At 41.9% G+C, this 26,343-nt stretch overlaps 1 long non-coding RNA gene across 1 annotated transcript; it reads right to left on the bottom strand.

Annotated features, from left to right (window-relative positions):
• Positions 1-733: 733 nt before the first annotated feature.
• Positions 734-20,936, bottom strand: LOC118226299. The gene is made up of 3 exons (XR_004765015.1): positions 20,837-20,936; positions 19,056-19,892; positions 734-872 (listed from the first exon to the last, which is right to left on the bottom strand). It is a non-coding gene; the product is annotated as an uncharacterized LOC118226299 (long non-coding RNA).
• Positions 20,937-26,343: the final 5,407 nt, after the last annotated feature.

Below are 26,343 nucleotides of genomic sequence, written 5' to 3'. Positions count from 1 at the left end.
AATACAGGACATAGCCTCTTTATGTCAACGAGGGGCATTACCACTCGGGATAAAGTGTGAAAACTGAAGGGAATGAAGGTGACAAACAGCACAGAGGTGTGAAAAACCCCTGTTGACGGCCACCATTAGAGGAGCTGATTCCCACTAATTTGTTCTGTTGAAGTCATCAGGGTTTACCTGCCATTAATGGACTTCATTGACTCACTGATTGGTGTTTACAGATACTGGGGATTTGTCCTGTATCATGAGGAGAAAGAGAATATTATTTATTGTGACATCATATCCCAACCATACAGTCTTTTCTATTATGGCCTGTCAGTATGCATGTTTATCCTTCTGGAATTGATGTCTTAAAATAAACAACACCGTAACATTGGGAAAAAAACAGTTTAAAATAAATCATTTCTAGAACTTACATGAAGAGTGTAGGAGATCTCCTCTGCACATGCTTTGTCTCTCATTTTAAAATAACAAATCCTTAGAAACATTTGTTCACTACTAGAAAAAAGGTTTTGTAAAGGGGTGGAGGCTGTATGAATAAATACCCCAATAGTGTCCTGTTTCTATTATAGCTCAGATTTTCACACGAGACTCAAGCGGGTTTGCATTGTTTTTCCTGCCACCAATGCGTCTGTGAGACTTCGCAATTGTGTCATAATTAGCATTAAGAGCCAGCAACCGTCTTCTCTCAGCAGGACAGGGATTAGCCTATACTCTCTCTGCTCACCTGGAACCTGCACTCCAAACCACAAGGCCCTCACCCCCCCAACACACACATTGGTCAACCCTCCATCACAGAGTGTATTGTCCAGCTGGCAGCAGGGGTCTTCAGGCCTTGCTGGGGTGCTTTTATGTGATTCTGTCCCTCTGCCCTAATGAGGCAGAGAAAGAGCTTGTGAATGGCAGCTAGCTGGACCCCTGCAGTGTACCTGTCTCAGGTATTTGTTTTAGGCTAAGCAAACATTGTGTTTGTTTGAGCTGGAATGTTTATCAGAGTAAATCAGAGCCCGATACATTTTCAGCATGCATGACAATGACTTGCGTAACAGATTGCCTCATTGAATTCCATTCAGTTTGCCTACTTGAACACTTGGATAGATGGACACATTGGTTGGTATGTAGACATTGACTGATTTTCACTAGAGAACTTAATCCTCAAGGTCTATTCCTACCTGCCTGGATGGAACTTCAAATTGGACCTTGGCTGATCAAGCGTGTGGCATATAAATGAACTTACCTGTACAAGATCCACCTAAATCTAATCAGTAAACATTAAAATAATTATATCTTAATATGAAAGTGTATGGTGTCTCTTTCATGCATGTATAACTTCTAATATAGCTCTAATTTCGTAATTAATTTAATTGTCTTTTTCTGCTTTCATCACATTGTCTTTAATACTGCATTCTTTTTTATATTTTCATTTTTCTGGACTGACTGTGCCTTTTTTTAGGGCAGGCTAAAGGTTATAAAAAGATGTCAGCAGGTAATGGCATGAAAAATATTTCCTTTGACTGAAGTGACATTTATTTTATGTGCATATTTGGAGTGCCATCTCCTTTCCTACCCAGCCTGTAGACTGTGGGAAAAAAGAGCAGAATTCTTTTTGGCAGCAGACAAGCTGGCTTGTTTTCTGTTTTGTCAGAAGAGCACCTGCAGCCCTGTTTGATCATTTTTCAAAAGGTGATGCAGACCACTCTATAGCAGTCTCAGTGTCTTTTCAGCCAGTGTTGTGTGGAAATGTTGACTGAGTGGCTGTAGTAATAACAGCTCCATGTCTTATATTGCATTTTGTTTATTCTGCAGAATGAGGGATTAACCTTTGCCTAACACACCGGCAGAGGTTTGCCAAAACCAACAGAATGCTGTTATGTCTCTGGAATATCTTTATGGCAGCTATCTCTTGAGTGACGGCACCCGAGGACACCGGTGGCAAGAGCTCAATCACATGACCTCTCCTGACTTGACATGTGCAAATAGATTTATTGCTTCAATAAACAAACAGCAAACAGAACTGTAAAGTGATGGAGCCATACGATCCACTGTACCTCTTCCCACAGGATAAGAAACTTTATATCAAAACCTCGAAGGTTGTAAAAATATGCCCTCAGTCCTGTGCGGCAGTCAGCGCCTTCGCTGAAGGTCTCAGCGCACACAGCTGCGCTCCCTCATCCCCTCATCATGTGTTCAGCGTTAAAGGAGGGCCAGGCCGCTCAGCGTGCTTCCAGTGACCTCTCCAACTGCTCACATGCCTTTCTGTATTTTCATGCCTTTTGTTTTTGGATAGTAGTTCCCCACCAATTTGGAGATTTTCTTCTTCTTTTTTGTCCTTTGGAAAAACCTTTCTGTTTACCCCAAAGTGCATCTCTCTTAAGACACTGCCTGCTGCCATTTTATCTCCTTCAGAGCCGAATGGCCCAGCTCAGGCTACTTCTGATCAATGGACCGAATGGAAAGGGCAACGGCCGAGTGCATACAGGAATTTTCAAAATTACAGTCAGGCAGCAGCTGAGCAGTTAGTTACCAAACTTAAAATTAAATGTTTTCTCCAGATTGTATAATTACATGCTTGGGAGTTGGGATGTGTGTAATGTGAGGCTTTGTGTGTTTGAGGGGGGGTGGGGGGTGGGAATGGGTTTGGGTCAGGGGTATTATATAAATAAAATAAGACAACCTTCATCAGCACTAGCTTGTTATTGTATATCCAACCTAAATATATAAACACAAAAACAGAGAGAAGTCTGTGTTTGAACGTGCATTAACCCCCGGCTGCCCACGTGTCTTTCTCAAGAGCGTCCTTAAGCTCGCCGGTATGAATGTTTTCATCAGGAATGCAGGTACCTCAGTCTAGACACAGCGTTGAGCTGATCCTCTGTCTGCTCCAATGGCCTGCAGCCTTGCCCGTCCCTCCCGACCACCAGTGGCTCACGGGAAGCGGATCAGAGGACCAGCCCGCTCTATCTGCTGCTCTACTGCACCACACTGTAACCTCGTGTGAATTGCTGCAAGGGAGCAAAGTTGTTTTTTTTTTGTTTTGTTTTTTCTTCGTCCTGTTGTTTCATTTTACTCTCTTTAATCTGGGATCCATTTGAGGCTAATTTTCCGATGCGCCAAATTGGACAGCTGGACTAATTGAAACAAAGCAACATTCCGCTGTCATCTGGCTTGTGTCTTAAGCTCGTGCAGAAAATGTCAGAATTATGAGAAAATGGAAAATTGCAACTTATCTCCATCCTCAAACATCTGATGACTCATAAACGGGCGTGATATTTGTAAAATGAAGTTCCACCAATCTTCTGCCTTCTCTGTGATAGACTTACAAAAAAATGTTTTAATCCTCTGTTTTTCTTTTTACTCACATGTGGGTGTTCCTCCCTGAATTGCTGTCAAAATGTATTTCAGCACAGCAGTGATATTGATTACAATGTGTCAGCAAGCTCATGGGGCAGTACAATTGTATGTTTTTCCACAGTAACTGTTGCACAATGTGAAACAGACAGATATGATTGTGGTTCCCTATTCATCTTCTCAGAAGACTCCAGAGCTAATGCCATCATAGTTAGCATTTACATAACGACAAGTTACCAATCTGTTCACTGGACATCACACCATGACACCACAAAACATCACTTTTTTACAAACTGACTATGATGATGACAGACAATGAGAACAAACTAATATTCAACCAAATGAATGAATCACCAAAACATTTTGCTCATAACAGCTTTTATATACAGCAAGCAATCATTTCATGTATCCTATTTGCTTGCTGTGCATACATTTCTATAGTTAAGTGTAGAAATGTTCCTGTATGGTGCATTTGCTCAGATAAACATACACTATGGCACGTGTGAAAGTTACCTGTTACAATGGAAGCACACAGCTATGTAAAATATGTAGACTATGGAACCACATGGTATAAGAACATTTAAAAAGTAATCTCGAAAGCTGTGCGTCAGTCTAGCACAAACGGCAAAAACAAAAAGAAAATAGTAGCACTTTGTGGGAATATACTGCAATGGAATGTTTACATGGTTGGCACATAGCTAACTAAACCTTTCCAGTTGTTATTTCTGTGAATCACATTTAAGAAGCAGTCTGGTACCTGCAAAACAGCCGGCTTGAGGAATGTTTGCTATGCGTTGGGAAACAAGCCAAAGAATATTCCACTCTAAACTGGAACCCAGATACATTTCTGGTGTTCCTTAATGCACACATTTGTGCTACATATTGGAGTAATAATGTTATATTTGCCTTGCTCAAAATTCTACATGAAGGGAGGTGCAAGTTGATTTTAAGATGACTTATTTCAGGTACTCAGAGGCCCCAGGAGTTTGTGATTTGCAATTTCGCTCAAGACGGGCATCGTTACCTTATGAATTATGCAGTGCCCTTTTCCAAGGGGCCCTTTGAAGCTGCTGATTATTTGGAGTGAAATTAAACAGCTCTGGAATGCGTCCCTCTAGGGGCTATGCTCTTTTGAAGTCCCGACAAAGAGCCCATGTGTGTGGATCAAGCTCTGACCAAATTCACAGTTCAACCTGATAGCTCAGTCTGCCGCATTTGTAAAAACAAATAATTTTTGCAGTCGATCATGTTTTTAATATGCCCCCCAATTCATCTCCTGTGGCAGAAAGAATTTCCATCCAGTAGTGCAAGTGCTCGGTGACACCCGAAACCCTGTACCGTGTCTGGGTTTAGTGGTAACACAAGTGATGACCACTGGGTAAACTGAGAACGGTAGCCACAGATGCATTCAAGAACCAGTCTGATGCACCAAAATGTCATGATTGGAAACACCACATAAATGATGCAGTGTGAATGGAGGAGAGATGTGCTTATATCAGGACAGGACATACCATGGCTTCCTCCCTCACCACGCCCCTCAGGCTTACCGATCAGAATAAGATCTTTGTGAATCCAGAATGGAAATAGCTTAGATCTTAGCACACAAACTAACAAGTTTAAACAGATTACATGGAACATCACTTTGTTTACCTCTAACATAAATCCCAACAGAGGCATTATAACATTTGACACAACCGGGTCACATTAAAAAATGAAAGAAAATTCTGAATGAATGTTAACAGCCATTATAAGAGACTTAGTCTTTCCTTTGGCCAAAACATATTCGATTTTAACTGACCTAAGATTCCACCCATTTAGGACCACCATCCCAGTTAACAGATCACTAGTATTTTTTATATTAATACTATAATAGTAGTACTGCATGTACTCTATCCTTGGCAGTAATCAAATGTTATGTTCAATTCATATTATTGTGAACAATATGTACAATAATAAATATTATTCATAATGATATTATTTACACCCATGTTTCCTTGGAAGCCGATTAAGTATCTTATGATGCCTCTCTCATTATGTATTTATTCTTAAGTTCACAGAGCCTCTCTTTTCAGTATGCTGTCAGGGTTTGGCATGGTCCCGCACTATTACAGTACAGTACACTCTATTTTTTTAAATCAAGGATTACCATTCCTGCAAAACAAGCTGAGGGCATGCAAGCAGAACGGTACAAAAATAACGAGATTTAATCTGAGCGGTGTCTGTGGCCGGTGGAGCCGCACCAAAACAAGTGTTCTCCTCGCCTCGTTCTCACACTGCCCGAGTGAGTCACAGGTTCCCATGCAATGGAATTAATTCCGTGTAAAACTGCACGTGCGATCGCGACGTGCCCAGACTTTTCGTCCTGGACTCCTGCACCACTTGTCTCCGTACATTAATGCCTTCCAAGAGTCATCGCCGTCCTTCGACAGAGCCAAAAGACAAGCAAAGACAACCTGTCAACACCTGCTAAACCTCAGACATAATACTATCTGAACGGTTTCAGTGAAAGTATTTGTATACTAGAAGAACGTGACTAGGTTCCTACACACACCTTTCCTTTTTTTTACCTCTATCCCAAGGCTTTTGGAGGCTGCTGTTGAAGTGCTTGGTACATGGCATTGCAACAATTTCTGCAGGTGGGTCAGTACTCATGGTCCAGCTGATGAGCTGAAGGTGAAGTGACTTCCTCTGACTGAACGTGTATGAAATCGTATCTTTGTAAGAAGAGATGACGCTTGGTATCACACACTTCAGTGGCGAACGCGTGCTTTTTTGCCCTCTCCCAAATTAATAGTGGAGACTGCAGCAAGTACATTACATTATATTCACTTAACACAGTGGCAACCAACCCTGCTCCTGGGGATCTACCATCCTGTAGGTTTTTATTTCAACCCTGATATGGCGCACCTGACTCTACTAATTAGCAGCTCAACAAGATCTCTAGCTATTGAATGAGGTGTGCTATGTTAGGGCTGGAGTGAAAACCTACAGGAATGCTAGATCTCCAGGAACAGAGTTGGATACCTCTGACTTAGCAAATGCTCTCATCCCAAGTGACTTGAAAAGGGTGGGGAACATCAGTGTGATGATGATGATGATGATGAATATGCCTGGGCATTCCAGATTGGGAGAAGATTTTGAAAAAAAGGGAAAAAGAATTCTAAAAAGAAGAAAGCTGCACAAAGTTTTGCGTAAGTGGTACTGAATAATGAATGAGCTGCAGGTTCAAGCTAACTAATTCCACTTTATGAATGTCTGCAAGCATAAATCCTTCCACACTGCTGCTCTGTCATATGCTGTGAGGAATTTTGTTTTGATATTACAGAAGGTGCACATCAGAGGAAACATCATGGAAATAACAGGAACACATATGGGTATCTGCATACTGTAATTTAGAGGGAACGTGTGTTGATTTCAGGGAACAGAATGGTTTTGGGGTGCTGGGACGGAATTGCGTGGCTCCCTAAAGTGATTGGTGTGTTTGTGCTTAGGGACAGGGCCTCTCCGCCTGTTCCAGCCAGGGGCATTGATGTGGCCAACCGAGGGATCCTGATGACTGGTTAAAATCTGTTCCCTGACCCTAACCATAATGGACAACTTTTACCCGCCGGAAGAAAATTATAGCCCTTCGGAATGTTGTTGTTGTTATATTTCCCTCATTCAAGAAAGACAGGAAGACATTTCTGCAACATTGGAAAAATAAGCCCTTTCTAAAAGCCATAATTTACTGGCCTCTGGGGAAAGCTATCTTGGATGTTGGGACGGAGGGCGCGCGGGGCAGGATAGCAATATGGACCGATGAGCAGGCCGATTGAAGCTAAGCGTGGAGAATTCAGTCTAAAATATAGCCTTTCAAGATTCAGCTGTCGACAGAAAAGGGCACTCTTTATGCCTGAATAAAAAACATCACAATTCTTGAGAAATTAATTGTCTAGTGATCTATCTTCTACTCAAGTTCGACTCAACGGTGAGTGAAAAAATGTCAAAAACACAGCCTGAATTGCATTCTTATCTTTCGACAAATGACAATGAGTGTGTGTGTGTGTGTGTGTGTGTGTGTGTAACAACAGTTCCTTGCAGCTCTTTACATTTAAAAATGTGAATGCAGGCCAGTTGTTTGTTCACAAAACTCATTGTACAATCGCACCTTCCACGCGACGGTTCCCACTGCACCACACACAGTCCTCAGTTTTTCTAGGCTGGACATATTCCCAGCAAATGTTGGAAGGACTGTGTCCAAAAAACATTGCTGGAATTATCTGTTTTGCATTATTTTATTAGCGAATGAAAAGAGAATGTGTCAGACAATCTCGAGAAATGCTGCTGACATGTGCTAATCTTATTGAGAGAGAGAGACGAGTGAGTCACATCACAATCAGACGGCTATAACCGGCTGGTCATAACATACTGCATGCGTATAGTGCACACAGCTCTCAGACACAGCCAAGACTCGACCCAGCACCTCTGTATCCAAAGATAACATTGAGCCGGTCCTGGAGAATCGGGGGCATTGTCTACACTCAAGCCACCCTCTCACATTCTTTTCTGTTGACACACACTCAGACAACATGTCCTCGGCTTTCAGCAGGAAGCAGCCTGTGACCACATTGCTGCTTCTTACCCATCTTAAATAAACAAGATGCACAAACAAGCAATTCCCTGATTTACAGTTGGTGGCATAGACCGATGTAATAAACACCAATCTCAGGGGGACCCTGGCCAGCACAAACGGCAAGATGATTGTTGTTGCTTTAGTTTTTGGTGCCCGTTGCTGCCCTCAGTTTCGAAAAGAAACACACTCGCAAGGAAGTGATTTATTGTGATTGAGCGAGCATTGCACAAAAATAGGCTGACTGAGTGCACTAAAATTAGCTTTCCTGTCATTGTGGTTGTTATATTAGAAATACCCAACATAACTGTACATGTATGATGTTAAATATCACAAGATCAAAGAAGTTAGCCAAAGGTGTTTCAATGTGTGTTGGAAGAAACCGCTGGAGCACTGTGACATTTTAATCCCTTAATTGCCAACAATCCTCATAAATGCTACCATACTTGCAGGGAAATGTTACCTGTGAATTCTTGTAGCGTTGATGCTTAGGAGAGACCATTATCTTTATAATTCTACTGAAATGAAAGGCGGTTTAATCACTTGAGGCCTGTGTGCTGCATGGTGCGAACGTGAGTGATGCACAAGTTGTGTAATATGAGTGTACTTTCTCGCCTTTTACCCTTTAGCCATTGAGGAACATTACTCTGAGAGTAATGATGGTCAGTATCAAATAATGATTAACAAGTGTTTTTCTCAAGCACTGCTCTTTCTATTGACATTTTCCATCTGCTAAAATGCGTTGCCTTCCAGGTGCTGATTATGCGTTTGTAACACAGAATTCCAACTAACTCGGGCTTGCTTTCTTCAGCCTCTTCCAGAAAATGTTTTCCTCTCTTGGTCACAGGAGGATATTACTTCATTGTCTTTATTTGTTCAATTACCTCAAACTCTGAGGTGCTGCAGCGTGGCGTAAGCATTTTCCATCTGTCCATCAGCCCCTCCCCTGCCGTGATGGCAAACATGTGCCATATTTCTGTGTAACTCCAGCAGCAATAAAGAAAGAAAATAAACTTCAAGTCAAAGAAGTCCTCAGGACAACATACACAATTTTCCACCGAACCGCAGCTGTGACTTTTTATTGTACGGGATGTTTTTAACCAATATGAGCTTCTGGGCTATTTTTTCCAGATAATAATATTAGTTTCTCCTATTAAAAAAGCAACTTTATGTAGGCATATTTGAATATAATTGTATATTTTTTGTGCTTATTTTTTTTATTTTTTTTTACAGGGGTATGTTTTGTGGAGGCAGTGGTAGAAAAACGTCCTGGCCACAAAGGCCAGCTTAAAAGTAAATGTGGTTTGGCTTCTCTGAGTGCAGCATCTGGTGAATCGCTGAGTTTACACTGGCACAGTGGCCATGTCTGTCCCCCTGTTCAGATATTGTGAGGCAGCATTTGGGGGACACTGCTACAGGTGACTGTGTTCACTCAGTAGTAAAATGTGTGTCCAAAATGCGATTCTTATGATGACTTCAACCAGGGTACATCTTATAGGTGGAATACAGTCTTTCATTGTGGCTACCAAGTGGCCTAGTGAGTTTAGACACCTGAACGGGAGCAACAAGTGACTGAATGCAACTTTGCCAGGCTGTCAATCTCGATTAGAAAGTGACATTAACATTAAGGTGAGGGCGTCAGATGTCACAGAAGTCTATTTATGCGGAGGGCGGTTATTTTCTGCCTCCCTGGCAGTGAATGTGCTGTGTGAATTGATCTGGTTGTATCATTTCTCAGTTTTCAACAGTTCTCAGGCTGCATCAGTCTCTGGTATGAAAGGTGACCAGGCAGGTAACTCTGCCTTTTAGCGTGTCTCCGATTACTGGCACGCTTAGCATCCATGGGCTTAGTCAGTATGAAATATACATCTTCAGTCAGCGGTAAATGCTGAAGTAGCCTACCACAGGTTTACATTGTCCTGTAGAATATAGTCACTGAATATTTCGGGATGGGGGTGGTGGTGGTGGTGGTGGGGAGGGGGGGGGGGGCTTGCCTGGTGGTTGAAATGAATAATGCATTAATTTCAAGGACTGCAACCCTCCAGTGAGGTCTGGGGGCATACCTCCCCCAAGAAAAAATTGTTTTTAAAGAACTGCTGAGAAATTATGATTTCTGGTGAATTCTAAGAGGGAAAATACTCATCATTGTACGATATTGCTGGGGTTGTTTGACCCATTTTGTAATATTGGGCCAAATAACCCCAGCAATATAGCACGATGATGGGCCATAAACTATGCCCCTCAGCTGGAGGGCAAAACAGGACCACATACACTGAAGTCACTGCGTTGTTTGTGCATGCTGGTGGCACAGGGGTTGCTCTGTTGGTGGCAAAATTGGTGATTAGTGACGAGGGAAAAAGAAAAATGGAGTGAGAGAGGGGAAAGGTCATTTCCCACCCTCTACTGAGTGGCTGTTCTGCTCGGATGATGCCCTGTGAGACCTGAACTCGGGTACAATGTGCTGGATTAGAAGGGATGAACGGCAGCCCCAGGGAATGGAGGCTAATAGAGCTTCCCCAGCTCCCCCTTTATCTGAAGATGTGCTGCTAAAGTGACTTTGTCGTTTCTTTAGCCACTGCTTGAGAATCACATTTCTGTGTTCCCACTGCACCAGGCTTGATCCCCACTCACCAAAACCATATCAGTAACACATTGCTATCAGGTAAATGAACGGTGATTCGGAAAGAATATTGGTTATATGTTGGTATCAGGCAAATGGATGGAATGCAGAGCTGGCAGTGATTTTTGTCAGGCAGTTGTTGAGGAACAAAAGAATGTAGGGCACAGTGAGGTTTGAATGGCTTCCGGTGACTGGTGGGACAGATGACACAGGGATATAGTGTTCTTGTTGGTGTACGTCCAAGCTGAGTTGTTCTACCTGGGACGTGTACAACAGGTGAGTGTGGTCCAGGCACAGAGAACACTCTTGCAGACAGGGGACGCCCTCGGGCGTCAGAACATAGTGGTGCCAAAACATTGTCCTCTTCAGGAGAAGAGCAGAACAGGATGTACAATCATTGATGTTGGCAGTTGGCCGTGCTTAGATACCGTTCTAAGCGATCTGCCAACAGACACGCAATGACACGGCCATCATTCTCTTTCATCAGTTGATCTGCAGTCATTTCATTTGAAATCTTTCAGATCTTTTGTCTATCTGTCAAGTTGATTTTTTCACATTTGTGTGCTTGTGCTGTGCTGTTTTTTTTCTCTTTTGCCCTTGAAAACATTTAGTCCTGCCAGCTTCTGAATGTTAATTAACAATAATTATGTTGGATTTCATATAGAACTATGAATCTTTATGTGAGATCCCTAAATACAGTTGTCCTAGGGATATGACATCATGTTTACTCATATTTAGCAACTGGACTTTGTCATAATTCACACATACTCATAGCAATTGCAATGATACTGACACCAAATACAGTATGTGCACCAACCATGCTTTATTGTAGTTTATGTAACATCTAAGAAACAGTTTTGAATGTTTTGAATGATTATGAATGTTGTTACGTTAATCTTGTGTTGAGCTTATAGAAGACTTACATTTTTCCACATAAGACACACTTAAGTGTTACTTTAAAACCAAATGCATTATGTACAACAGATGCAATTTGCCATCATTGTCAAACTACTCCAGGGATTTTTCAGAAAAATATTTTGGGTTTTTTTGTAATCGTCTGTGAACGATTGTTTTGTAAAGATCAACTGCAGGATTTCAGCGAATCCTTTCCTGGACAAAAATCTGGTTCAAACAATGGTCCCCTTTCAGCTCCCAGTGAGCGCAAGTCATAGATTAACTAATCAACCTTTTGTTAACCATACAAAAATGTTGACTGAAGGAAATACTACTGGATTATGTGTAACTGAACTGCATGACATTGTGGCTCATGAATCTGATAGCTGCAGCTCACAGCCAGGAGTTTCAATTAAAAGAAAACATGATCTCACACACTGCTATTACTTCAAAATATTGAAAAGATACTGTAGAGACGCAACTTTTTAGGCCTTAGCATTCATTGTGCATGATCATCCATGAGGAATCCTCAGTAAATCCTTCACTTGTACCTTCTTTAACTCTGTCCATATCTATGGATATTGATTTAGGGCTTAGTGTCATTATTTGACGAATGAGTCACACACGGCAGTGATAAATTAAATGCTATAAACCAACAGCTGATCCATTTGTCCTCCTGCTTTCTATACAAATATTGATATATAGCTCAAGACCCATTTATTGTAAATTCGTGTGTAATCCCTTCCCCTCTGTGCGTCTATCCTTTGTTTGATCTGCAGTCAAATATGGCGGAAGTTCCTTGGGGGTATAGTCAGAGGTTTAGTCCCCCTCTTTTATTCTCCCGCTCACTTTGCGGTCTGTGGTAACAGCTTAATGGGAATGATTAGACGGGGAACGTTCAGGGGAAGAGCTGCGTATCACCCTTGCCTCTGAGCTGCCAGCGCGGGATCAGACTTGCCTTTGGCCTGCACTTCGTGAGCTGCGAGACGGAGCTGCGTGAGCATCCCTCGTTCGCCTTAATGACGGCCTAAAATTGCACAATTGTGAGTCTTTTGGAAAAAAAAAAAAGTTCCCCGTTTCAAGTGATGCCAAGTAAAGCACATGCGCTGAATGTGACAGGGCTTGTGTCTGATGTCATCCTCTGAAATGACAAGAAAAGAGATACACAAGGGCCTCAGAAGCGCCTTTTCGTGTTCTCGGGATTTAACTAATGTGGTTTTATTTGGCTGAGCTACAAGATACAGTTGAAATGATTGTAGCTTCATTATCGTCTCAACCATCTCAATATTTTGAAACATGATGTCTGCCCCTGTGGTCTTTGCTTTGTAAAGCTTCTGCCACTGCAATGCCACATAAGGCAATATTTGCCCTTTTCTCTTCCTTTCCTTTGGTGACTCTTCCTTTATCTCTCCCTGTCACGCACTTCTCTCCTGTCCTGTTTACAGATCACTTCCTTGGGGCATTAGATGGTTGTGAATCAGTACCCTTATGTCTCAGTGCAAGGAGATAGGGATCATGTAATAACCTCTGTGTTTATTAGGCCTAATCAGGATCTATTGAACAACACAGTCACACTGAACTAGACAGCTGAACTGACTGAAAGGTCACATACAGGGATTGCCGCATTTAAAAAAAAATATGATTCCATTCTTTATGAGATCCACCAGCTTGTTACTCATTATAAAAAATTGACCTGCTGCAGATCAAGATAGGGATGATATGTACTCTGTAAGAGTTGATTTAACACTCAACATTTTACTGTGTTCATATATCCTGTCACATTGACTGCACGCTCAACCATGAAACTACAAATATGGGTTTAATGGCAGTGACATTTCGACCGACATGAAGACAGTGGAAGGAAACGAACAGCTCTCAAATTGCAGGTGTTCAAAAAGAACATCGCTTTCAGAGGTTCTCAAGGTTACCATGCTGAATGGTCCTCCCAAACCATAGCCTAATATGGTCACTGGAGCTGATGTAGTAAAGTGTGCTTCTCAAATAAAGATCAACTAGTTGAATAGAACTAAAGTTTGTTTTAAGAAATGTTTTTTGTTTTTTTTTCTCTTCAACAGTGCGTGTAGTCGTCACTTTGGTGAATATGTATTCATTTTACATCATTTATGTGAAGTTTTTGTTGAAGCCTGGGCCCAACTGACGCACCTTCCCATGAGAGTTGGGAAGGGCATGCCTAAGCTGACAGGGCTGTCTCATGTCAATTCCTTCTGTGATGCAATAATCCTGACAGGTGCTCTTGCAAGGCTTCTCTTACCATATTTACTGTATTATAAAGGCCAGAAATTTTGAGATGACTGATAACGAATTCTGACTACTTTATTGGCCATGGTCTGGGTCTGTTGGAGTGGCCAAAGGCAACTTGATTGCTTATGTATGTGTTGTACAAACACACGCAAACACAGGTACATTTTAAGCACCGTAATAATGAGCTATGCTGTCTATGCTTTTCAAAAGCAGTCTTGAGTGTGCATACTAACATTAGCTTGTGACCTAAGGTCTTTTCCGATAAAAGAATAGCAAACTGGGCCCAAGAGAAACACAATCCACCTAAAATATGTAATTTTATTTGCCACATCTGGATGTGCCCCTTTTGGGGTCCTTGATTGCCTGGTGGAGAATGACATCTTTTGTGCGTACTATTTGTAGATATCATTATGTGGGATTTTTTTATTTTTAACTGTCTTTTTTCGTTGCCAAAAAGGTTTTTTGCCCTCCGCTTCTCTCACAAGTGTACCCTCTTATTTAAAGGAAATAATCTGTAAATTGCACGCTGGTTTGTGCCTAATCATAACAACTCAAAGTAAATGGGTCAGAATGCGTGCATCCAGTCTGTCCCCCTCCCCCATCAAACGAGAAGCACATGTGTCTGCAGCGTTTATTTTTACTCTCCTCAAAGCAGTTACGGCGAAAAACCACTTCATGGCCGTAATGGAGAGTGGTCTGGGTGGAAAGGGGATGGAATTAGGGAGGGCACATGTCACACTGGTGGTTTCCCCCTGCAGCCTGTGAGGAGAATCTAATTGAATGAGCAGATGGAAAAGGGAACTCCGGCTCTGGTCCACACAGCTGCTAGGAGACAGAGCACCTGAACTCAGTGAGGCTAGTGCCGGTGTTACTGCACCTGAACTCAGTGAGGCTAGTGCTAGTGTTAGCACACCTGAACTCAGTGAGGCTAGTGCCGGTGTTACTGCACCTGAACTCAGTGAGGCTAGTGCCGGTGTTAGCACACCTGAACTCAGTGAGGCTAGTGCTAGTGTTAGCGCACCTGAACTCAGTGAGGCTAGTGCTAGTGTTAGCGCACCTGAACGCAGTGAGGCTAGTGCTAGTGTTAGCACACCTGAACGCAGGGAGGCTAGTGCGGGTGTTAGCACACCTGAACTCAGTGAGGCTAGTGCTAGTGTTAGCGCACCTGAACTCAGTGAGGCTAGTGAGGCTAGTGCTAGTGTTAGCACACCTGAACTCAGTGAGGCTAGTGCTAGTGTTAGCGCACCTGAACTCAGTGAGGCTAGTGTGGGTGTTAGCGCACCTGAACTCAGTGAGGCTAGTGCTAGTGTTAGCACACCTGAACTCAGTGAGGCTAGTGCAGGTGTTAGCACACCTGAACTCAGTGAGGCTAGTGCCGGTGTTAGAACATTGCAACATTCAAAAATAAAGCAAGTAGTAAAATAAGACTATGGAAGTGAATGGGCTTGACTGAGGACTAATAATATGCCAGTGCAGAGGGTGGGTAAGAGAAAAGGTGACAGATGAAAATTCACACTTACGGTAGTTCATGAATCACATTAGGTATTAAATTCTTGAAGCATCGACCAGACAGAAGACTTGATAACCTTTAGGAGATGACCAGAACAGAAGTAGTCTACTTGGACTGGGACAAAGACGACTCTATGCGCTCTTGTCAAAGCTACACTGATCTCAAACACATGTAATGCGTTTCAAGAAAACCAAAGCCCAACAGAAATAGACGTGCCTATTTAGAGGGATGGTTTGCATGCCGTCTCCAAGTACTGATGTTTGCAATCTTGAAGCCACAGTGGGTTTTTACATGATCAGTAATTCACAAATGTGGTTTATGAAGGAATTTATCTCCTTTCTTTTTGTTTGCCTGTTGCCATGCTCATGTGCTAAAATATAATTTTGGTCCTTTAGACTGCATTAAAACAGGGTTAAGATATGCAGAGTGCCATTAAAGCCCCATCCGCTTTTACATTCAAATACACCCAGTAGCGAAGAGCAAAAACCAAAGAGTAGTAGGAAATTTGCTGTACCTTCAGAATTAATTAGTGTGTTGCCAAGAAATCTGTACTGCAGCTGTTGAGCTGTGCATCGAGTGTTGGTTGTAAAGTATAAAAACAAAACTGAATCAGCAACAGTGGATATAGCTTTTTTTTCTTTTTTTTTTGCTGTAATAAACATTTAACTGTTGATTATACTGCATGGTAGTATTCAAAATGCTGCACACTGGAATCAGTTCTGCCGTCTGCTCAGCAATATCATTCATAGAACTCTGAGAAAATATAACTGTAAGACATAAGTGTGAGTCTTGAGTTTCATTTGGTTGAAATAGATGATGCAGATCTCTCAGTGGGGGCTTTATTTCCTTAAATGTTGCACTTCATCATTTATTTAAAGTTCACATCATCACATTTGTGTACATCACATACACTGTGTTTTTTAGTTTAGTAAAATGGCACAGAACCATATGCTGGATTTAAAGTTAAGAAAATATAGGTTACTTCTGCAAATTGTTTGGATTTCATACACATACATAACCTTATAATTATGCTGCTGTTTAGTATTTAGTAGTAGTAGCAGTAGCAGTAGTAGTACTACTAGTAGGAGTGATAGTAGTAGGAATAGTAGTGGTAGTAATAGTAACATTCTTCTGAATGATTCATAATGATGATCACTATAAAGCTATTGGTCAATACCATACAGTTAATGAATGTATGAATGAATCAGCATTTGTGTATTATTGCTTTCTGGGTAATAAGTAACCTAGTCAACCTTTTTCAGCTTGTGTGCCCCAGAAACTGTTATTCCAAAAATGCTCATTATTTAAACATAATATATGCCTTACCATAACCACTTCAGCAGACAGAGTTCTCCTGCATTCTGTTAGATTATTAACTCCTACAGCACAAAGGATCACGGGAAATCAGGAAATCTGATCTTTGAGTAGTACATTATTTTTGTTATATTTCTCTCCTTTTGTTTATGTGTTGTTGAAACTTCACTATTGTCTCAGGATTTTGATTTTCCTAGGTACCCAGAAGGTAAATAGGAGTATGCTGCTACTGTAGCAGGTTCAAGCTTTTGTTCAAGTCTATCACGTCACCAAAGAAAAGGAAAAAGGCTGGAAGGGTTTACCTGTAACCAGTGAAGGAGATTTGACTAAGTGCAATCGTTGCTGTAAAAGAACACATAGCAGTGAGATACGTAGTTCACCCAGCCCTGGACTGTTCCATACACGTCAGAGCCTCAGGCACTGAATGATGAGACTTTGATCTCTCCAAGTTTGTTTCCAGGGCAACAGAGTTTTAAAACATGCTGAGTGCAGTGAACGAATGACCTCGATGCCAGTTATGAAGTCAAATATCACAACAGCAATAATAATATACCTGTGCTGTGGTCAAGGGTGTACCTCAGATTCCTTTGTTTTGCTTATCACTGTAACCCATATGAAGACCTAGTGGCAGAAATCACAGAAACTATAAAAATAATATTTGCTGAAAACCAAAAGAATTGCACAATATTTTTCTAAAATATTCCACGGTCTGGTTGACTGTCTGAATTACAGTGTGTGTGTGTGTGTACTGGTGGAAAATGGTTTAACTAGCTTTTAAATGGCAGCTGAAGCATGTAGCTTTTACCCTCTTATCGAAGGGGCAGCATTGTATACTCCCACTGTTTCTGTTAACATCTCAGATTTGAGTAGAATAGACCTGCCCCAAAAGCTTATTTTCATCTCCTGGTAGGGCTTTTTGATTTTCATATCATTTATCATCAGCCATCGTCACTGTGCAATCCTCACATTCTTAAGCAGTTCTTGGTGCTATCCCAGATGAGTAGCATGTCTTTCTGCTTACTTTTGAATGAAGAATTCTCTAAAGATTGGAGACAACTATTTGTCAGGTCCTCCCCCGGAGACAACCCTCCACCGCACACCCCCTTGACCCACCCCATACCTTAGCAATGCCAAAGCCAGAAATCCCCCCGAAACTCTCACGGTCTCTCCCCCACCATGTCATGACGTGCCTGTGTAGGTGTCTGATCCACTAGGCTGTCAGTTCATTTTTTTCGCCCCTCACTGAAACAGACCAGACGCTCCGTGTGGTGCCACAGTCCTTTATTATACTTTCAAAGTGATTCATCAGCTGTCTATCTTTCACAACTACGGGCTCTGCCTCGTGGTCCCCATCACAGAAAAGTCTAGCTCGCTTACGTCAGGTCCTCTCCCCAGAGCGCTCACACGCAAGGGCTTCCCCAGAAAGAATGGCGGTTGCTAGGCAACGGGCTTCCGGAAAACACACAAACACGGAGCTTCCGTGTGGCTCACCTGCGCCTGTGGGTGCACAGGTCAAATCCCACGCAGCGCGATACGAGGCGCTATCTCCTATTGGTGCCGAATGAAGGCGTGCGATTGTCGCATGGCACGGAGCTTTGGAATGCCAACTGTCCATTATGGATTTGAAGTCCAGTAATCACACCCAATTATCTATTTCATAATTTGTCCTACTAGACTATGTGCATGACGCCAGGATAACTGATTTACCGTGGAAAACTTCTTCTATTTAATACATTTGACCTGAACAAGTAAGCAAAATTCTAACTATTAAATAATTCAAATTATAATTCAATATTAAATTATTCAACAAATTCAACCAGGAGATCATTAATTGATTAATACGATCAGTATTCATAAATGCTAATTAATTATTTTAATAAATATTTATGATGATGAGCCAAAGAACTGTGCAGAAAATACCGTAATTTGTGGATAAAGTTAATGTCTGAAAATACTTCTGTCTAAAATTGTGAATGAATGCAGACCTTTATAATGAGGCTTTATTCACCCGAGAGACGTGAAGGTTATTCAGTACCTTGCAGGATGTGGGGTTGGGGGCATGGTTCTCTAATGGATTTAAAACCGATTTATCCAATTTGCTTGTGGTCACCATAATATATTATGTATAATATATTTGAGTATTCAAATATCAGTAATTGAAAATGCACATGCAAGAAGTTTTATTGTATTACAGATACGGAGGTAAGATAAAAGAATATAACTTTAAAAAATATTTTTCATGAACATAACTGGCAGTTTTGGATTGTTCTTAATTTGTGAAACAAAAAGGTGACCTCTTGCACGTAATGTATGCCACAGGTCGTGCTTCTTGAAAGTTCTATTCAATAATTCACCTTTTATCATCAGTCTGCCTTGTGTAAGCAATGAGAAGGGTGACTCTTTTTCAGTTGCGTGTGTGTATGTTTGTGCATGTGTGTAGTGGCAACCTCAGAGAGAACTTTCCCTCAGTGTTATAAAAGGAAATGACGGCAGGTTACCTAACAGGAATGTAGGGAGTCCCACGCCACTCTGACGCACCTCCACAGACACACCTCCGGCCTGCTCGAGTCCTCACGCCGCCGAGCGTTGTGTCCCAATCCAGCACAGGGCGTCACCATGACAACGCCAAAGAACAGAAACTCAAACACATCAACTAAGTGTACCCACAGCTTTTGAATGTATGTTTTGTCTGCTACGAGAAGATGGTAGTGATAAGTCTGATACAAAATGGTATCCAATTACAAAACACAAATACAAGCCAACATTACAACAAGACAAGATACAGTCTTGCAGAGCACAAGATAAAAAATACAGGACTGTAACTAGTAAGTCATTTCTTTGTACTTGTCTATGACCTCCCAGGATCACTGACCATATTATAGTCATAAGCCAGCAGACAGGGTAAGGCCTGAGGCACATACAGTCATTAGTGAAAAAGATTGTTTGCCAATATGTTTGAAGTCCAGACTCTGATAAGGCATTTCCTTTGGTCAATAGTAATTTTCTACCAGGTGAACTGTTAATTTCCCCCTTTCGTAAATGCAAAATGTATAAACTGTCATTACCTCATCAGGTGTACAAATGCCACCAGCCATTTTGTTGTCAAGAAAACAAAGATGATAGAGGATTTCCTCCACTGAAAAAAAGCTGAAATCTGATTAAAGAAAATAAATGGTGTGGAATGATTTAGATATTTTTTTAAGCAGAAAGGTTAAATGATAAAGACGTACTTTAAAGGTCTTAAAGTAGAATGCGGGTCATCTTTCACAGTTTTCAGGATGTCTTCGATGCCAAGGAATTCTAAATTACATTCCAGATGAATGTCACTCACCAAGCTGGACAGATGGACAGGTGTTTTAGATATAGCAATGATGAAAAGACAAGAAAACAAAGTGAGTTAAGGAGAGGTCTGTTCCAAGAGGTAGGGGTAAAAAATGCTTTTTTATATTAATGTTTTTAATGTCAGCGCACGGTTTACTTTGCTTTCAAGCAAGTTTTTAAAAAAAATGTCATAACTGATTTACTTTATTTTCACCAAAAAATATGACAGACTATAATCAAGTATAATCAACATTGACCAAAGTGCATATATAAAATCAACTTGATCTCAGAAGTACTAAAATGTACAGTATAATGTTTAAAGTGTGTATGCACGTGCATGTGTGTTACATGGTACAAAAAAAATAGAGGATAAAGTTGGTGTGTCTGAGTGATGCGTGTGAAGAAGCCTATTATGATGGGGCAGTACACCCCCATCCCCCCTGGAATGGGAGCTAAAAATCCCACTTCAAGGGTAAGATTTCTTGCCTCTATACAAATTCAGCATACTTTATTGTGTGAATGATACAGAATAGCACGGACCAATAAAATGAATGCGGGTTGTAAAATACTCAGAGCTTTCCTTTGGCCATTTATTGCCGCCTCTGCTTGTAGGCAGTAAGAGTGTTTACCTGCTGGCCTCACCAAGGCAAGATCTAATCACAGGCCTGTGAGTAAACAGCTCTGTAAAAGCAGGCGGTTTCTGTGCTGACACACCACAAAGTCCCACAACAGATGCAGCGCCCAGCGCCCAGCGCTTCACCCCCCCCCCCCCCCCCCCCCCCCCAGCACTTAAAAGCTGGAGGCCTTTAACACGCTGCAGCCGCTGGGATCCAAGCGCAGCCAGCTTACTCTAGAGGCCCTCACAACCACAGCCCTCTGTCACCCCAGCGACTCCCTACGCCTAGCGCTGCGTCAAGCCATTGCAACGAGCGTGTGAATAAATACAGAAAATACTTACGGGCTTAGCAAGGCACAGGGTGCTCATGGGAGGAAAGGAATGATCGTAAAGGGTCGATCTTTCTCCCCCCAGGTGAGCGTTTGACCACTGCAAGGATCATTTCATTCTGCAATCAAAAAGGCAGGCCATGTTAGAGTGCCACAAGGGCATAACTTTACTTTGTATTTTGGGGGGTTGAAAGGCAAGGACCCCTAAGATCTTCAACCCTCTAAAGACATTTTTTAAAAGAACTCAGCTGTGAAATAAAAATTCTAAGAGGAATATATTTTACTGATCAGTATATCCCAATCCCAACACAAAATCACCACCTTAACCACCATCTCAATTATATGAAATATGCCCCCCTCATTATCATACTATGGACTATTATGGGGGTGGGGGGGGGGGGGTGTTATTTCGCCGTTTTGTAATATTGGGAGGTTGTAACCCCCCAGTCCCTCCCCAACTGCATCTGTTTTGAGAGGGCACCCCATCATTCCATCAGTCACGGAGCAATGTTTGGGGCAAGTTAGTGACAACTCCACCGACACCGCTGCTTTCATTTATGAAGCTGAAATGATTTTCCTATTAACTGGTCTTGAGCCCGATTTAAGGGCAGTGAGAGAGTTTGCAGTGGAGTTATTGATTTGGTGAGGATTCAGAATTCCAGCATGGTGACCATCGTGGAGGAGAGATCGATTTTTAATGGCTGAACAATCAGAAATGGCCTCACACCGAAGTGACCGAAGAAGTAAGATGGAAACTAAATTTGAGAACAATCGAAGTTAAACACAACGCCAGCCAAGGACACGCAGGGGCCAATGATGAAAGCACACAGTGTTCAAACACATAAGAGGGAAGAACCAGATTACACACTCCGTCAGAACCTGGTATCTCACAGAATGCACATTCTGAGCCATGCGCACACAAAAATGTCCCATAGGATATTATTGCTGAAGTACCATTATTCATTTATTTTACCTTTATTTAACCAGGAAAACCCCCGTTGAGATTGAAATCTCTTTTGCAAGGGGGACCTGACACAAAACACAAAATTAGTTACACAAAACAGTAGACAAACAAGTTACAAACATCAAATGGAGAAAGAGGCAGCAGTGTAAGAATAATTGAGTGCAGAGGTTAAAAACAGGAGCACATTTCAGTCAGTCATGAATTACATGCTTGAAGTCAGGATTTGAAAGTAATTTGTCAAGTTTAAGATTTTTTTTGAAGACTATTTCTACTGTAAGGTGCAAAATATCTGAAACCCATTAAGTAGCATCAGCATTTCTTTCTTAATGTGTCCAGTGTTACAGTGGAGATGAGAGATGAACAGAGGCACACACAAATAAGCTAATTCCCCACACTATTTTACTACAGTGGCTGAATCTCAGGCAGAATCCACAGCCCGTGACCCTAGAGCACAGGGATCTTCCACCGTCTCAGCTGGTCTGGAGCACCAGGTTGCTCTGGAACTTTCTTTGAATGTTTCCCTCGCATGTTTAAGTAGTAACCAAGGTGAAAAATGTCACATTACGACAATACACATTAGTTTAGGTGATTTACAGCACATTTTGTCATGTATATATCCTGAGTCTAAATGTTTAGTTCTGCTTCATTGTCCTCCATAACTCAAGAATGTGATTTGTTCTTGTTGACTTGAATGTGTCAGTGGGCCCTCTATTGTTAGATATGTGGTATGACAGCCCATCCACTCGGGTCCCTGGCCTGTTCTCAGCAGCTTTTTGTTGCCAATGACTTTTTTTGATGCTTCAATAAAAATGAAAAACATGGTGTAAAACACAGTACATTAAAGCTTGATTCAAGGAGAACGTTGACAAATCCAACACTCCTCTTTCCTTCAGTGAAATGTTACTCTAGTTTGATATATTGAACAAACTGATTTGAAACTGAACTATATTAAATGCTGCAGTTAGACAAAGGTAATTTATTTCATCACAAATTATGTAATCCCCAACTCCTAACTTCACCCCATATATATTTTAAACCCACCTGCTCTCAATTTAATTAACTCATCATACGTTTGTCAAGATGAGAGTTTATGAACACTCAGCTAACATTCTGTACACTGGCCAGAAGTTATATATTACTGTATGATATTAAGTAACAGTTAGCATAAAATTAGATCATACACACATGCTGCTCTCTAGCTGTTCCATTTCCTGTTGGAAAGTTACCTGCAGTTTTCAGCCAAATATACCTACAATATATTCAGTCGCTCGTCTTTAACCCTCACTCACAAATCCAATGCAAGTGCAAATGTTTTTTTCCTCCAAAAACAATACTTTTTAAATTCATTTTGCAGCTCACCGACCACACCACATGTCTACTGTTAATAAAAATCTTCATAAGCGTACTTAATTGTGAGTGTTGATTATTAGTTGTGTGTTACCTCTGAAGGACTCAAGGGAGTATGCATTGACTTGGCGCTCTGCTGTCTTTCCCCAAAGATTTACAGCATGATCGGTAACAGCTTCTGGTATGTGTTCAGAAATATACTTCTTTGTGGAATTTCTCACTTCTTTTTACAGTTAAGGCAAAGCAGCGTTAAGACCTCGTACTAACAGATGTTAATGCGTTTGTGTCATCACGTCTCACTCGTCACTTGTAGTTTCAGAGCCCTTGAGACTTTCTCATCACAGAATTTTCACATGGAAACCAAGGCAGTTTCCTGTCTCCCCCCAAATCTTCAATTTGGCACAGTTTCCCTACTAGAACCTCTATGGGGATGTTACTTTAGGAAGTACAACAGCTACACCCACAGCCACTAAAATCAATACTAACTTTGCGGTTTGAGGTCATCCACACCTTCATAGAAGATAACTGTCACGAGCGGAATGAGATTTTTCTTTCCTGATAGTGGATGGGACTAAACCATTTGTTCCTTCAAGCATCCTGAACAGTTCAAATGTCAGGTGTAGTGAGCTTTGCTTTTGTTTTCACAAAGATAATAATTAAACCGACTTATAGCCGGATCAGTAAAGCACTAAAGTCGATTCAACCCAGAGCTATGATGATCTGCGGTATGCGGTATTTCCGGGTGTTTGTGTCTGCAATCTCGGTCTGAAAGAAGTATCATCTCAGTCAGAGCGGCTGCAGCTAATGATGGGTAAACTGCAGGGCACCCACGTCCCAGACCGGTCTATGAATTCACTGTAATTTGGCCCAGTAACAAAGATTGGGAACCTAGATACGAATGGCGACTGTTGAGCAAGATCAACAAAAAATGTCAACTAGTCCATAACAATGGGTAAAACATTAAGCTGCTTCTCCACCCCCTTTTTTAGTTTACTGCAGAGGAGCCCAGAGAAAAAGAGGAGATAGAGCAGCTTACTGCAGGCCAATGTTGCCTGACTTTGTCCGCCCACACGGGAGGAGGCTGAGCACCAAGAGTAAAACAAAGTCAGCTTCGAGTTGAATTCCTGAACAGCTCAGTATGCACTGCTGCATTTCTGTCCAGACAAATACATTCAAATAAATGCTAATAAACAATCAAAAAACATTTACATGGCTAGGTGAGCTTAGATTTGGCAACTACTTCAAATACAGACATTTTTAGACGTTACCAACGCAGCTGTACGACCAGCATTGTTTCTCCATTGCACAGATCCACCACATGTTGTGTCCGGATCATTTACTGGTGAATGGGGACAGCTGTCTCCTATTGCTCAGAATAAATTGCATAAGCCAGGTGCTCGTTTCTCAGTTTCTATTTCGCTCAGTCCCATCGCTTGCAGATGGAATAAGGCTTTAAAAATGTTGGCGAAAACGTCAACCACACAGCAAGGTCCAGAACGCTCCTGCTGAGACGCACTGAAAGTGGAATTAGTCACTGCAATCATGTTATACTGCTAGTGCAGGGAACTGTGGGAATTATTACAGCGAGGAAGGGATCTGGACTCCATCAAGGGCTTGTTTTTGTCTTTTTTTTTTTTTTTTTAAACTGGAATCCTAAAATGGCCACATAAAGGGAATTAAAGAAATATTTAGAGACTCCTCTGTGTCTCTCAGCCATTTAAAAACGGTGCAGTGAAGTTGTGCTATGGCTCGGCCCACAGATCGATAAGCCAGCACAGGCTCGCAGCTGTTCTGCAGAAGCTCAGCAGTGCAGCCGTGCCTCTTCACAGAAACAAATCACAACAGAACATAACAATGCTAGGACACACTCATCAAAGGGCATTACTGCTTATTCTAACTTTACAGATGCTGCTACAAGCGTTTTGCATCATCGCCAGCCTTTAATAAAGCAATTTGCGTAAGTCCTGAACATCAAGCATTGTTCCCATTTGCTGATCAATATACTCTTCCATTACTTGGCTTGAAACAAAACCACTTTAGAAAACAGTTTACCTAAACCACCTCACCATAGCAGGAAGAACCTCTGGTGTCAGGATGAGAACAATTTGAAGAGAGGGAGCCGAACAGCGATCCCCACGTTCCACACGCCTTACTCTGGACTGCTAGTGCGAGACCATGAAAAAGCCTCCGGCTTGGAAACATTATCTTCATGTCGATAAACAGCGCACGGCTATTGCTGTTCTCAGCATTGTGTTGTAATGGATGGTGGTGGGTCCTCGAGTGGACGCCTTTCAAAACACAAGCAATATTTCAGCTCCTGATTTGCGCTGGATGGAGCACATCAGCCTTCCAGTCACAGAGCAGGGATCGCCTGAACAGAGCGCACGAGAGCTTGGCTCCAGCCCACCTTCACAATCACAGAGATCTGAGTCACTCCACAGTGATTCCATGACAATTAACACCCACTTAAATAAACTCAAAACATTTCTATTAATTAAGCCAACACTGATTACTGGCTCAATGAAAGCGGACACTAAAACAACAGTGTTGGTTTTTAATTGTTCTCAAAACATGAGTATTCTTGTAGAAATGCAGTAGGGCCCTCTTAACATTTTAAAATATTACGTATTTCAGAGAAAGGATTTCACACATAGCTTATGCTATTTAAAAGGCTTAAAATGGCCTTACTGGAAAACAATGAGCACTGACATAATTCTGCATGATGATATTCATGAAAAATGCATCTACAGTAAGCAGCTTCCTGGTGTGGAGTTTGCGTTTGCACTCTCAGCGAACAGGAGACTCGGTGGGTTAAAACAGAACATTACAGCATGAAACAAAAATGACAACCCGATTGTATGTAATGGCTGATGCACGGGAGCCATTCAACAAAGTTTTGCGATCTGTGAGGAAGATTTCCTAACCTAAGACGTCTGAACAATGAGGGCTCCTTTGAGAGACTATTCTCAGGAACCTGGCTGAGTCAGGGAGCGCCATCGCAGCGTGATGCCTGTTCCCCCACTTTGAATCACTTCCTCCTCAGCATTCCCAGGAACCTTTCCCAAACGGCGAGGGTGACATCACGGGGCCCAAGGAGAACTGCGCCGGTCACAGAGTTCTGGGCCTAAAATAGCCTTGAAGGGCAGAGCGGCGGGCCCGCTGCAGGAAGCGGCTCGGCGGTCGTCTTCCCCCCATTCAGCGCCACTTTC

This window comes from Anguilla anguilla, chromosome 4 (assembly GCF_013347855.1).
Source record: "Anguilla anguilla isolate fAngAng1 chromosome 4, fAngAng1.pri, whole genome shotgun sequence".
Taxonomy (NCBI): Eukaryota; Metazoa; Chordata; class Actinopteri; order Anguilliformes; family Anguillidae; genus Anguilla; species Anguilla anguilla.
This window is presented reverse-complemented; position numbering and strand designations above follow the sequence as displayed.